The 12,211-nt window shown below is 34.0% G+C and overlaps 1 pseudogene; it reads left to right on the top strand.

Moving 5' to 3' along the window:
• Positions 1 to 280: 280 nt before the first annotated feature.
• LOC118854143 lies at positions 281 to 809 on the top strand (annotated as a pseudogene).
• The last annotated feature ends 11,402 nt before the right edge of the window (positions 810 to 12,211 follow it).

The raw sequence follows: 12,211 nt of genomic DNA, 5'->3' as shown, positions 1-12,211 counted from the left end.
AAACGGAATAAAGGGAATAGGATAAGAAGGAGCAAAATATAGTTTGCTTTCACAACGTGAGTATTGTTGGAAGGGTTTTACATAATGATACGCATGTGGCCCATGTTAATTGCTTGCCTTCTTAGGGAGAATGGGTGGGGAGGGAAGAGGGGAGAGAATTTGGAACTCAAAAGTTTTAAAAACAGATGCTTCAAAAAAAGTTTTTGAATGCAACTAGGAAATAACATATACAGGCAATGGGGCATAGAAATTTATCTCGCGCTTTCCGCCGGCTCCGCCATATTCTAGTGAGTTGCCAAAATGACGAACACAAAAGGAAAAAGGAGAGGGACACATTACATGTTTTCTAGGCCCTTTCGAAAACATGGTGTTGTCCCTTTGGCTACGTATATGCGAATATACAAGAAAGGTGATATTGTAGATATCAAGGGCATGGGCACGGTTCAGCAAGGAATGCCCCACAAATGTTACCACGGCAAGACTGGATGAGTCTATAATGTTACTTAGCATGCTGTAGGCATTGTTGTAAACAAACAGGTTAAGGGCAAGATTCTAGCCAAGAGAATTAATGTGCGTATTGAGCATATTAAGCATTCTAAGAGCAGAGATAGCTTCCTGAAGCGTGTAAAGGAAAATGATCAGAAGAAGAAGGAAGCCAAAGAAAAAGGCACTTGGGTTCAACTGAAACGCCAGCCTGCTCCACCCAGAGAAGCACACTTTGTGAGAACCAATGGCAAGGAACCTGAACTGTTGGAAGCAATCCCCTACGAATTCATGGCATAAATGACTGCTAAAAAAAAAACAATAAAAAAAAAAAAACTTGGATTATGGGAAAAAAAAAAAAGAAATTTATCTTGCCCTAAAAGAAGGTAAGGGAAAAGGGGATGGGGGGTGACCGGGGAATGGAGCAACCAGAATATATGCCATCTTGGAGTGGGGGGGAGGATGGAAAGGGGGAGAAAATTTGCAATTCAAATTTCTGTGAAAATCAATGCTGAAAACTAAAAATATTAAAGAAATTAAAGAAATAATGTGAGAACAACAACAACAACAAAAAAGATTCACCCATTAGCCATTTCTGGCAACAGTATCTGTAACAACAATGTTACTTGCAGCTACTGTGGCTATGTAAGTCCATAACACCAACACACAGGAGGGTACAGTTTCTTTCATCTGCTTTTCTAAGGAAAGCAACTTTAAGGGGTTTACAGTCTCACTTTAATTAAATGTACATATATACATATACACTTAGTCCAGGGGAAAAGGTCACCCTTTAGGGAAAACACAAATAGAAATTACAAGAAGAGAAAATGTAAACAGAACAAATAACGCAAATCAACAGACAGGCTTCTAGCTGTCTCAGGAACACCATACACACATAGTTACCCAACACAGAAGCACCAACACCTGGGTTTTCAAAGCTAGGTGGCTCCTTAACTGCTAGCCAGAGTCTCTATACCAGCACTCTTCCAATGAGTGAGTCCCAACGCAAAATGCTAACTGCAGAGTATATATGCATTTCTTCAGGGTCAGCCCACAGAGGGCATCAAACCATGTGACTAGATCTCATGTGACTTAGGCTTTCTTGTCACTTAAACAGGTCATCAAAGTCTCTTGATTAATCAAAGACTCGATTCAAATGAAAGCAAGTCTCAATCAAAGGCACTTCATTACCTTAGGGCTGAGAAGAACTAGAACTGCAAAAGAAAAAAAAAGGCAAAACAGAAAGTCCTACTTTTCTTTCCATTACAATATCTGATATACTTCTACTCTCATTGTTTTTAACGGTAAGACCTTTGATTCGCAGGTGTTTAATATATTATGGTAAGATCATGCCAAACTTAATTTCTGCAGAATTGCTTTCTAGTTTTCATTGAAATTCTCAATAAACAGGGAATTATTTCTTTTATAAGTTTGAAATATATGACATTAATAATCATATCAAAATTTTCAAATCACAAGTTATAGAAATAACACTTTAAAAATTTCATTAGTTTGACATTTCATCCATCAATCCTGGCAAATATAATAAAAGAGGACATAGAAATTTTCAAAGGGACTCCAGTACACTGATAGTGGAATTGTAAATTGATCAAACACTTCTGAGAAATGATTTGGAACTATATCCAGAATGTCACTAGTCTGTCCATACCCTTTGACCCAGTGATAACACTATTAGGTGCATGCTTCCAAAGAGATCAAAAACAGAATGGAAGGACCCATACAAATTTTACATTTTTTAAATAATGACATTTTTGTTATAGCAAAGAACTGGAAACAACATGGTATCTGGTAATTGGGGTTAATACATAAATGACATGTGGATGTAATGCAATATTTTTCTGTCATATGAAATGAATATCATGAATTTAGAGAAACATAAGGAGAGTTAAATGAATTGTGTAGAAGCAAGGAAACACAAGTTCATACAATGACCACAATAAGGTAAAGAAAATATCTGGTTACCAATTAAGATTTCAGAGGACAGATGATAAAGAATGTCTTGACAGAGTTGATGAACTATAGGTTTAGAATGATATAAAAATTTTCCATAGGGTCAATATGATGATTTGTTTTATTTAACTGTAGCTTTCTATTTGGGAAGACAGGGAGTATTGGAATCTATCTTCATTATAGAAGAAAAGAAATAGAAATACTTCATTTAAACAATAAAGAGAGCAAAAGGAAATTCAGAAGGTTAAACAAATGGGAGAATTTTATTTTTATTAGGTTAGAACACTTTAAAAATGTTCTTTGTATATTAAAATATTCATGTTTGATATGTTCACTCAATTTCATGATTAAAATAAGAAATACTTTTTAAAAGAAAAAAATTCACAGTGATAGTATTTGATCATTTGAAGTATACCATTCAGATAAATGTTTGGTTTTTCAATTATTGGGTAAAATGAATGACTGTTTTTATTTCAGATTTGAACTTTCAAAGTCATTTTAATTAAATGTTTCGTAGGGAAAAATCTTAATATGATCATATGGTGATAGATTTATAACAGAAATGCACATAAATTGTTATGTAGTCCAACCACTTTTGTTTTAATAAAGGAGAAAACTGAGGTCTTATTTCACATAGAAGATCCAGAGTTTGCTAGTCATTTGACTGAATCCAGGAATCTTTGCACTGCTCTATATTGGTAGATTGATTACTGCCATTAGGTTTAACTTTTAACGTAATAGCTATAATTTAAAGTTAATTCCACTTTTTTTGTTTCTGCATTGTTCAGACTATATTACTGCTTATTATTTCTTCAATATTTTTAAAAATCTTCCCTATATATTTTTTATGCTTCCATAATATTCCATTACCTTTTTTCTTCCATTTCTGAATCAATGAATAACCAATTTGTTACTATATGCTCTGCCATTTACTAGATGCTCTGCCATTACAAATAGTGCTTATGAGGATGCTTCTTTGTACTAATAATTTTTCTTTTAATTTTTTTCTATCAATAACCTCCTTGGAGTGTGTTTCTTATGGTGGGATTAGTTGGTCAAAGCTAATTAACTTTAGATACTTTCGTACTGTAATATACAGTTCTTTACTCCTGACTGCATTCTAAAACATTAAAATTTGTTTCAGACATCTATGTACATAATTTCTCTATGAGACATTGTTTGGTGCATTTTTCTTTCCTTTTCTCCACCCTCCTTCACAAATCAAGATAATTTTATGCAAGAATGCATTCCAGTAACATTATGGCAGGAATTTTATGTGAATAAAAGTCTATAAATTCAAAATTATGATTCCCATAGCAATCATAACTTGTCCACCTTTCAAATGTGCATTAAGGTAGGAAAGTTATCATTGAATATAAGAGCCTAACATTTTCATGATCATTATTTTTAAGCTTACTTATTCTACAACTCAATTATGTCACCATTTTGCATTTATATTAATATGCTTTTCCTCTAAGTTTTGTTTTATGTTCAGTTGTTTTAAATTCCTTTCCTCTTGGAAAATCTCAGAGTTGTTATACCCTGTACTTTTTGCATTTCATCCATGCATCCTCCATTGTATGTGTCACTTATTTGGGTCCTCACTTTATTTTTCCTTTTGATTTACAAATTATTTTCATATAGGAACAAAATAGTTTTTATTTCTTATGTTATATATGATAATTCCTAGCACAGTAACACAAGAGATGTTTGTTAAATTGAGTAAGAAATATAACATGCCAAATTCAACAAATACCATGGCTTCCATTTATTAGAAACATTTTTATTAAGCTTCCTCATTGCGTATATGTATATGTTTATAAATATGTACACATATGTTTGTATGTATGCATATACATACAAACATATGTGTGTATATTTCTCATTCTGTATCCTAAAACTAGAACTTCTTTGTCAGTATTAGAAATGTTAATGCCAAATAAAAACATGGTACCCTGAACACATTGGTCTTGGTTCACAAATGGGTATATTTTGGTCAGACTAGAAGAGAAATTCCCACATTTACCTTGAAATAATGCATCATTTATAATGTCATATCCAAAATGATTGAAAATAAAGAATTATCAGATCAGCAGACAAGCCAAAGAGACATTATTCTTTGAAAATAGAGCTATCCTCTACAGAAAGTGGTATCTAAGTTGATTCTGAAAGGAAGAATAAAGTTTGAAAAAGGTAAAAGGAAAGAAAGAAGATATTTGAGGGGGGTCAAATCAAGCACAGAGAAATCACCTCCAGAGAGATTATTTGTCTGAATGGCCACAAGATTGCAGAAAACAAATGTGCATCATGAATAAAGTTGACCACAAACTTTTGTCCTGTTTGGTTCCCCTTTCTTTTCCCCTGCAACTTTGTTCTTTGTCCCCACGCTGAGGACTTTCACAAATCTTCTACTGTGGTAGCTGTAAAATGCCACCATTCCTTCCCCCATCCCCAGTAAGACATATTGGTATTGTATCTTTATAACTTTAACTTCCTGCTGAAACACCATTTCACCTATTTTTTTTTTGTTTTGTTTGGTTTTGTTTGGTTTTTTATTTTCTTCCTGAGGAATGTCAATTTGAGGTGTAATCATTGCTAGTATTATTGATTCCATACCAGCGTTTGAAGAGACACAGAAGAATTTAGAAAAAAAATATTATTACTTTTTGAAAGCTGCATGGAGAGCCATGAGATGGATCTATCAGTGTCAATGGCATCTTTTGTAAACACACAGATTGGCTAGTGTGTGAGGCAGTTCAGCCAGGAGCAAAACCAGTATTGGCAGCAGTTCACTTAAAGATGTCAGTATTAGAAGAATCAGGGCCCAACCTCTCCCTCAGCCTTTTATTTCAATTACTCCCACTGCCCTATTGTGTCACTGAGAGTGGTTACCTCAAATGTTATTTTTCACAACAGTAAACCCCCTCCCAATTTGCATAAATATTTGAAACTTGTGTACATTTAATGTAAATGAGTTCTATAGTTACTAAAAGCACTCTAAATATTTCAGTAAATTACTTCTTAGGTGGGAATAATGCTTTTGAGGGGCTATATTACTATCTCTATAAGGAGGAGAGACTTTTTCCATGCCTATAAATCTAAGAGAGTTAATGCCATAGTGATATTTCACAAAATGTGCAGCCCTAGGGGAATTTGACTGTATTTTTTTCAGTAGAAGTAGTGTGTGCTCATCCTTTCCCTCCACAGAAATAATAACTAAATTTACTTTTCCCTGACAAAACTACTTCTGGGCAATCTGTATTCTCTTCTTGCATCTTCTCCAGGCCTCTCCTCTTCCATTTCCTCACTCCCTCAACATATACACAGATACAAATACTTGGCTGTGGTTTATTTTTTTTTAATAAAATCAATATATGGATTATCTAATATAACCAATTTCAGCTAAGATGGGCAAACATTAAGTCATCAACAACTTATTTCCTTACTGAAAATGACATTGCTAAATATCCTGGGTTTGTGTTAAAATCTGTTTCATTTTATCAAAGACATGCTCTTCCATTTCTGATAAAGCAGTTAATTTCACTGATAAAGCCCAGTTGAGAAATGAACTCCAGGATGAAGTGGTAGAACTGATTAGTATGGTTGATAATAGCACCCCAGAGAATAATCTTACTACTGCCTTAGGTTTATTTTAATTTTTTATAAATATATTAAAATAATAAAAATGATTTAATCATAACTGAAAACCCAGTACTTGCAACTTCTTATGAGTGCTGAAAAACACACACACACGTGCACACACATATACATATACACATACATACATATATTATTATATATTATATATATATATATATATTCTACATGTATTCATGCAACATAATTTCCTTATTTGAGAATTCCCATTATATAGAACATATACAGTTAACTCTATTGAGTAGAATAAAGGCTGCCCGAGGACCATGACATATGACCAGTCCTATTGAGAAAAAAAAAGTCTATTTCATACTCTTTTAGATTAATCCAAGCAAGAATTCCCTGTTACAGCACTGTATACCAGAAACCATGTAGGCACCTGAGATTTTTAGATATGGTAAACCTTCCTGGAAAGCTATTTTTCTGGTTAAATTATAAAATCTTCCTTTCAGATAGTCTTTTTCAAATGTTTCTTATCCACTGTGACTTTCCCCTTGGATTCTTTTGAAGAAATAAAAATTAAAACAAATCTAGGTATTAAGTAAATTTGCAAAAGAAATGTTCTCAGCAATAAAGTGGTGCCAGATGTCCTCTAAGGTCCCTTACATCTCTGGTCCTAGGATGTAATATTGTAATAAAGTCAATGCTCACTTCTTTGGAGACCAAGTCAAAGTTTTTAAAAAGAAAAAAAAAGATGAAAAATTAGGTATAAATAATTTATTCTGGATATTAGTTTCAGTTTAAAGTTTAAACAGATCTTCAATGCAGTTTCCAATTTATATTTACTTGACTTTTGCTGTGGCCCTTGTGACCTTTTTACCTACAAGAAATCTGCTTTCCCTCTACCATTTCCTTCTCTTCTCTTAAGATTTCCTTTTTATCCTCTCTCCTCTACCTCTAACATTATCTTCTTGGTATTCTCTCTTTGGTTTCCCAAATATACTCATTATGATCCCTATTTTTACTGGGCCAAGGATGAGGAGTGTATGTGAGATTGCAGACCTGACAATGAGGATAGAGGAAAAATGGGAAGATTGGGGGGATAGAGAAGCACAAATTACAGCCCTGATTTGAGTGTTAAAGCTAAATCATTTCCATTTAAAAGTTATTATTATTGTAAAATATGGCTAAAAGACAGCTTGTAAAAGACTTTCTTCAGTGGTAGAGATTGATTATTCAATGTTCCATGACTGATGAGTGTAGTTGTGAGTTGGCAAGAACTAGATAAAAGAGAGATTCTGGTCTTCTGGATTTGAGAAAGAAAGACAGGTGCTTCCTGACACATCAGCATCTTTCCAGAGTTTTTCTCTCACTTCAGGGATGCAAAGAGAATCTGGAACATTATGCACTTCTTTCTCAAAACTGTTAGCCAGAAATATAAGCATCTCTCTTCTCTCTAGTTTTCTCCAGATCTGTACCTTACCAAACAAGAAACATTGAAAAATCAATTTCCACAAATAATCTTCAACAAATGTTTTTACATCCAAAGTAGAGCAGCAACAACAACAAAAGATTGTATGCACATCAATGAAATTTTGTTAGTTATAATTTACTTGTGCAATACATTTAACAATTTTATAATAAAACTATTTCACTTCCTTATTGATTTTTTAGTATTCTGTATATTTTAAATATTGATTTTTTCTCATTTGTTTATTTTTATCTCTCAATCTTGTTTTCTTTTTTTTTGTTTTTCTTCCTATAGTTCTATCTCTCTGTTGCCTGTCCTCTCCACAACCCTTCTTAAAATTGGTAGTTTTTTTTTTTAAATATTGTCTAATCTTACTGGTAGATCTCCAGAGTTTTTAATTTGTATTTCTAACATCATTTCTTCTTTTATTGTCTTTCAGTCACTAAATCAGCTCCTTTTCCTCTCTGTCTTTCCTGGACTAGAGATATGATACTTACCAGAGATACTACTTGACTTTAACCCCTTCAATGAATAACACCAAGATGCTTTAACCCATTTTTTTCATTTGTTATGTAGATGAATCTTGCTTTCTTTTTGCATTGCTCAAGATCCTTTATTTATTTTTTCTGTAAACACTTACCTCTAATCTCACTTAGAGTTCCAAATAAAAAGTGTGAATGGCTGTGGGTTGTGTGTGTGTGTGCATGTGTGTGCATGTGTGTGTGTGTATATGTGTGTGTGTGTGTGTGTGTGTGTGTTGCTCTCATGGATAGTTTATATGGAAAGAAAGGGAAAGAAAATTAAGAATGCTTTTGCCTTCAAGGAATGAAGAAAGAAATACACTGGTCAATCCCTGGTACCTGAGGAATAAAAAAAATGATTAACTAAAGAATCAGATCTGGACCAGGACTTGTTCTGTTTTTGTTGTTGTTTATCCTTTGTTTTTGAAGATGACAATGACAACACAAGTGATGCCTTGACTGGTACATTAATTGGATTTAAATGATGCAGAGTTGCACAAAGTCATTACACTCTCTCTTGCTAAGTTATTTAAGTTCAGTGGCAAGACAAAAGTCAACACAACAGGACATGATGGATGACATTGGCATCTTCAATGCATGACCAAGCTCTAAGTGCTCCAGTACACTTGCTTCATGGCCTGTGGAACAAATTGTTCTCATCTGATCATTCACTGAGGAAAGTCTTCACATGCTTGCAGTATACTTCCCCCCAACTCACCAATGGGTTTGAGTCCTCTCAGTTACCCTCAAACTGGGTTAGCCCATCTGCTGAAATGATTTAGAAGGGTGTGGCTCCTGGACATTCTACAGCTTTTTGGAGGCACAGGTGAGAGTTGGGTGAATCAGGTAGATACCAAAGCTTTATGAGAAGTCCTGAAAATAGCTTTGCAAGCCCTCACATTAGAGATACTAATGCTCCTGAATACCTCATAATTTGTTGTTAATATCTACTATCAGGAGTCTTTACCTTTTCCCCTCAGTCTCTCTAGAACTATTTCTCCCCATCTTCCCACCCAATAGTTCCATTCTCTTTATTTCTCCATGCCGTTGTTTTCTCTCTCCACCCAAAACCTGATGTGCTATGTACCCAAGGTCCCAAGAATGTGAAGAATGTTCACTGCCTGGTAGGTAAGAAAAGGGAATCTGTCCATAATGTATAGAAACATATATTCCCAGAACCCCAACATGCAATTCTGAGCAGAATTTTTTTTCTTATTGCACTTAAGCACTGTGGTATTAACACAGCATCATATTTCAGATAGAAAGTAGTTTGACTTTTTAAACTAACTTTTTATCAGTCTTTTGTTTTTACAACATCTTAGTTTTTTCCAGTATTCATTCCTCTCTTCCTCTGAAAGAGTCTTTTGATATAACAAATTATATTTATAAGAAATAAATTTTAAAAGGAAAGCATCAGTACAACTGATCAATACAATGAAATGCATCCAATTTTCACACAATTACTTATATAAGGAAATGAATCATTAATTTCAAACAACTGATTCATGCAAGTATAGGGAAGCAAAAGGCACCTCTTTACAAGGGACTCTATCTCCAGGATCATATGAAATTGTATGCCTTCCGGGTGTGGGGAGGGAGATGTGATGCAAAGTAGAGAAAAGTTTTTATAATGCTTCTTCACTCCTTATGTAATACTTTCTTTTCAGTTCTTGCACTTCCAAGGCAAAAAAATGCATGTGATTACTGTACTCACAGACCAGAGCACAGGACCAGAGAGTAGTAAACACCTCTCCTTAGATCTTACCATCTTGGAAGAACTGAAAATTTATAGGTCCCTAGAAGTAGCACCGAAAACAGATGCACAAAATGCCTGAAGTTTGGGAAAGTACACCCTCCTCATTGGAAGCAGGGTCCTACTTTTAAAAAGATTTAAGTCAAGCAATAGGCTGGAAAAATGAATAAACAACAACAGAATAAAAACAAACCTTTGACTGCAGAAAGTTATTATGTTGACAAGGAAAATCAAAAAACGCTCTCAGAAGAAGACATCAAAGTCAAAGCTCCTAAATTCAAAACCTCTAAGAAAAATATGAATCGGTCTCTGGCCATGGAAGAGCTCAGAAAGGATTTTGAAAATCAAGTAAGAGAAGTAGAGGAAAAATTGGGAAGAGGAATGAGGGTGATGCAGTAAAATCATAAAAAAAAATGAGTCAACAGCTTGGTAAAGGAGACACATTCAAAACTTCTAAAGAAAATAACACAGTAAAATCAACATTAAAGAGTTAAAAACCATAAAAGAGGTCCAAATAGTCAATGAGGAAAAGAATGTCTTAAAAGGCAGAATTGGTCAAATGGAAAAGGAGATCCAAAAGCTCATTGAAGAAAATAGTTCCTTAAAAATTAGAATAGAACAATGGAAGCTAATGACTTAATGAGAAATCAAGAAACATTCGAAGAACACCAAAAAGATGAAAAAAAAAATAGAAGACAATGTGAAAAATCTCATTGGAAAAATATCTGACCTGGAAAATAGATCCAGGACAGAGGATTTAAAAATTATTAGACTACCTCAAAACCATGATAAAAAAAAAGCCTAGACATCAACTTTCAAGAAATTATAAACAAAAACTGCCGTGATACTCTAGAACCAGAGGATAAAATAGAAATTGAAAGAATTCCTCAATCACCTCCTGAAAGAGATACCAAAATGAAAACTCCCAGGAATATTACAGCCAAATTCTAGAGTTCTCAGGTGAAGGAAAAAATATGGCAAGCATCCAGAAAGAAACAATTCAAGTATTGCAGAGCCAGGATAATCCAAGATTTAGCAGCTTCTACATTAAAGGATCTGAAGGCTTGGAATGTGATATTCTAGAAGGTAAAGGTGCTAAGATTACAACCAAGAATCACCTACTCAGAAAAAAAAGAAAAACATTTTACTCCTTTTGGGAGAGAAATGGATACTCAATAAGATAGGGGACTTTCAAATTTAATAATTTTATAATAAAGCTATTTGGGTTCCTTTTTGAAATTATTTGGTATTCTGTGTAGTTTAAATATTGATGTTTCCTCATTTCTCTATTTTTATCTTGATGAAAAGACCAGAGCTGAATATAAAATCTGAATTTGAAACACAAGACTCAAGAGAAGCACAAAAAGGTAAACAAGAAAGGGAAATCATAAGAGACTTAATAAGGTTAAACTGTTTACATTCCTACATGGGAAGATGGTATTTGTAACTCATACGATGTTTCTCATTATTAGGATTGTATATAGACAAAGTGTACAGGTATGAGTAGAATGTGATGTGATGATATCTAAAAAATAAAATTAAGGGGTGAGAGAGAAATGTACTGAGAGAAAGAGAAGGAGAAAGGTAGAATGGGTAAAATACCTCACATAAAAGATGCAAGAAAAACTTTTACAGTGAAGGGGAAGATCAAGGAGGTGAGGGAGAGTTAAGTGAACCTTACTGTCATCAGAGTTGGATCAAAGAGGAAATAACCTACATACTCAATTGAGCAGAGAAATCTATCTTACCCTCCAGGAAAGTAGGAGGGGAAGGGGAAGTGGATAGGAGAGGGGGAGGTGATAAAAGGGAGGGAAGATTGGGGGAGGGGATAGTCAGAAGCAAAACTCTTATGAGGAGGGACAGGGTGAAAGGAGAAAGAGGACAGAATAAGCAGGAATGGGGGGAAGAGGATGGAGGAAAATACAGTTAGCAATAATAACTTTTAAAAAATTTTGAAGCAAATTTCTCTGTTAAGGCCACATTTATCAAACATATAGAGAACTGAGTCAAATTTATAAAAATAAGAATCATTCCCAAAATGATAAATGATCAAAAGGTGTAATCAATTTTCAGATGAAGCAATCAAAGCTATCTGTAGACATATGAAAAAAATATTCAAACTCAATATTGATTGGAGAAATGCAAATTAAAACAATTCTGAGGTACTACTTTAGATCTATTAGATTGGCTAATGAGACAGAAAAGGTAAAGGACAATGTTGGAGGAGATGTGGGAAAAATGAGGCATTAATGCATTGTTGACAGAGTTGTGAACTACTTCAATCATCCTGTACCTGTAAAATTCTGTAGAGCAATTTGGAACTATGCCCAAAAAGCTATAAAACCATGCAAGACCTAGCAATACCACTACTAGGTCTGTATGCCAAAAGAGATAAAAAATAAAAAGGAAAAGGAT

This window comes from Trichosurus vulpecula, chromosome 6, assembly GCF_011100635.1.
Source record: "Trichosurus vulpecula isolate mTriVul1 chromosome 6, mTriVul1.pri, whole genome shotgun sequence".
NCBI lineage: Eukaryota > Metazoa > Chordata > Mammalia > Diprotodontia > Phalangeridae > Trichosurus > Trichosurus vulpecula.
This window is presented reverse-complemented; position numbering and strand designations above follow the sequence as displayed.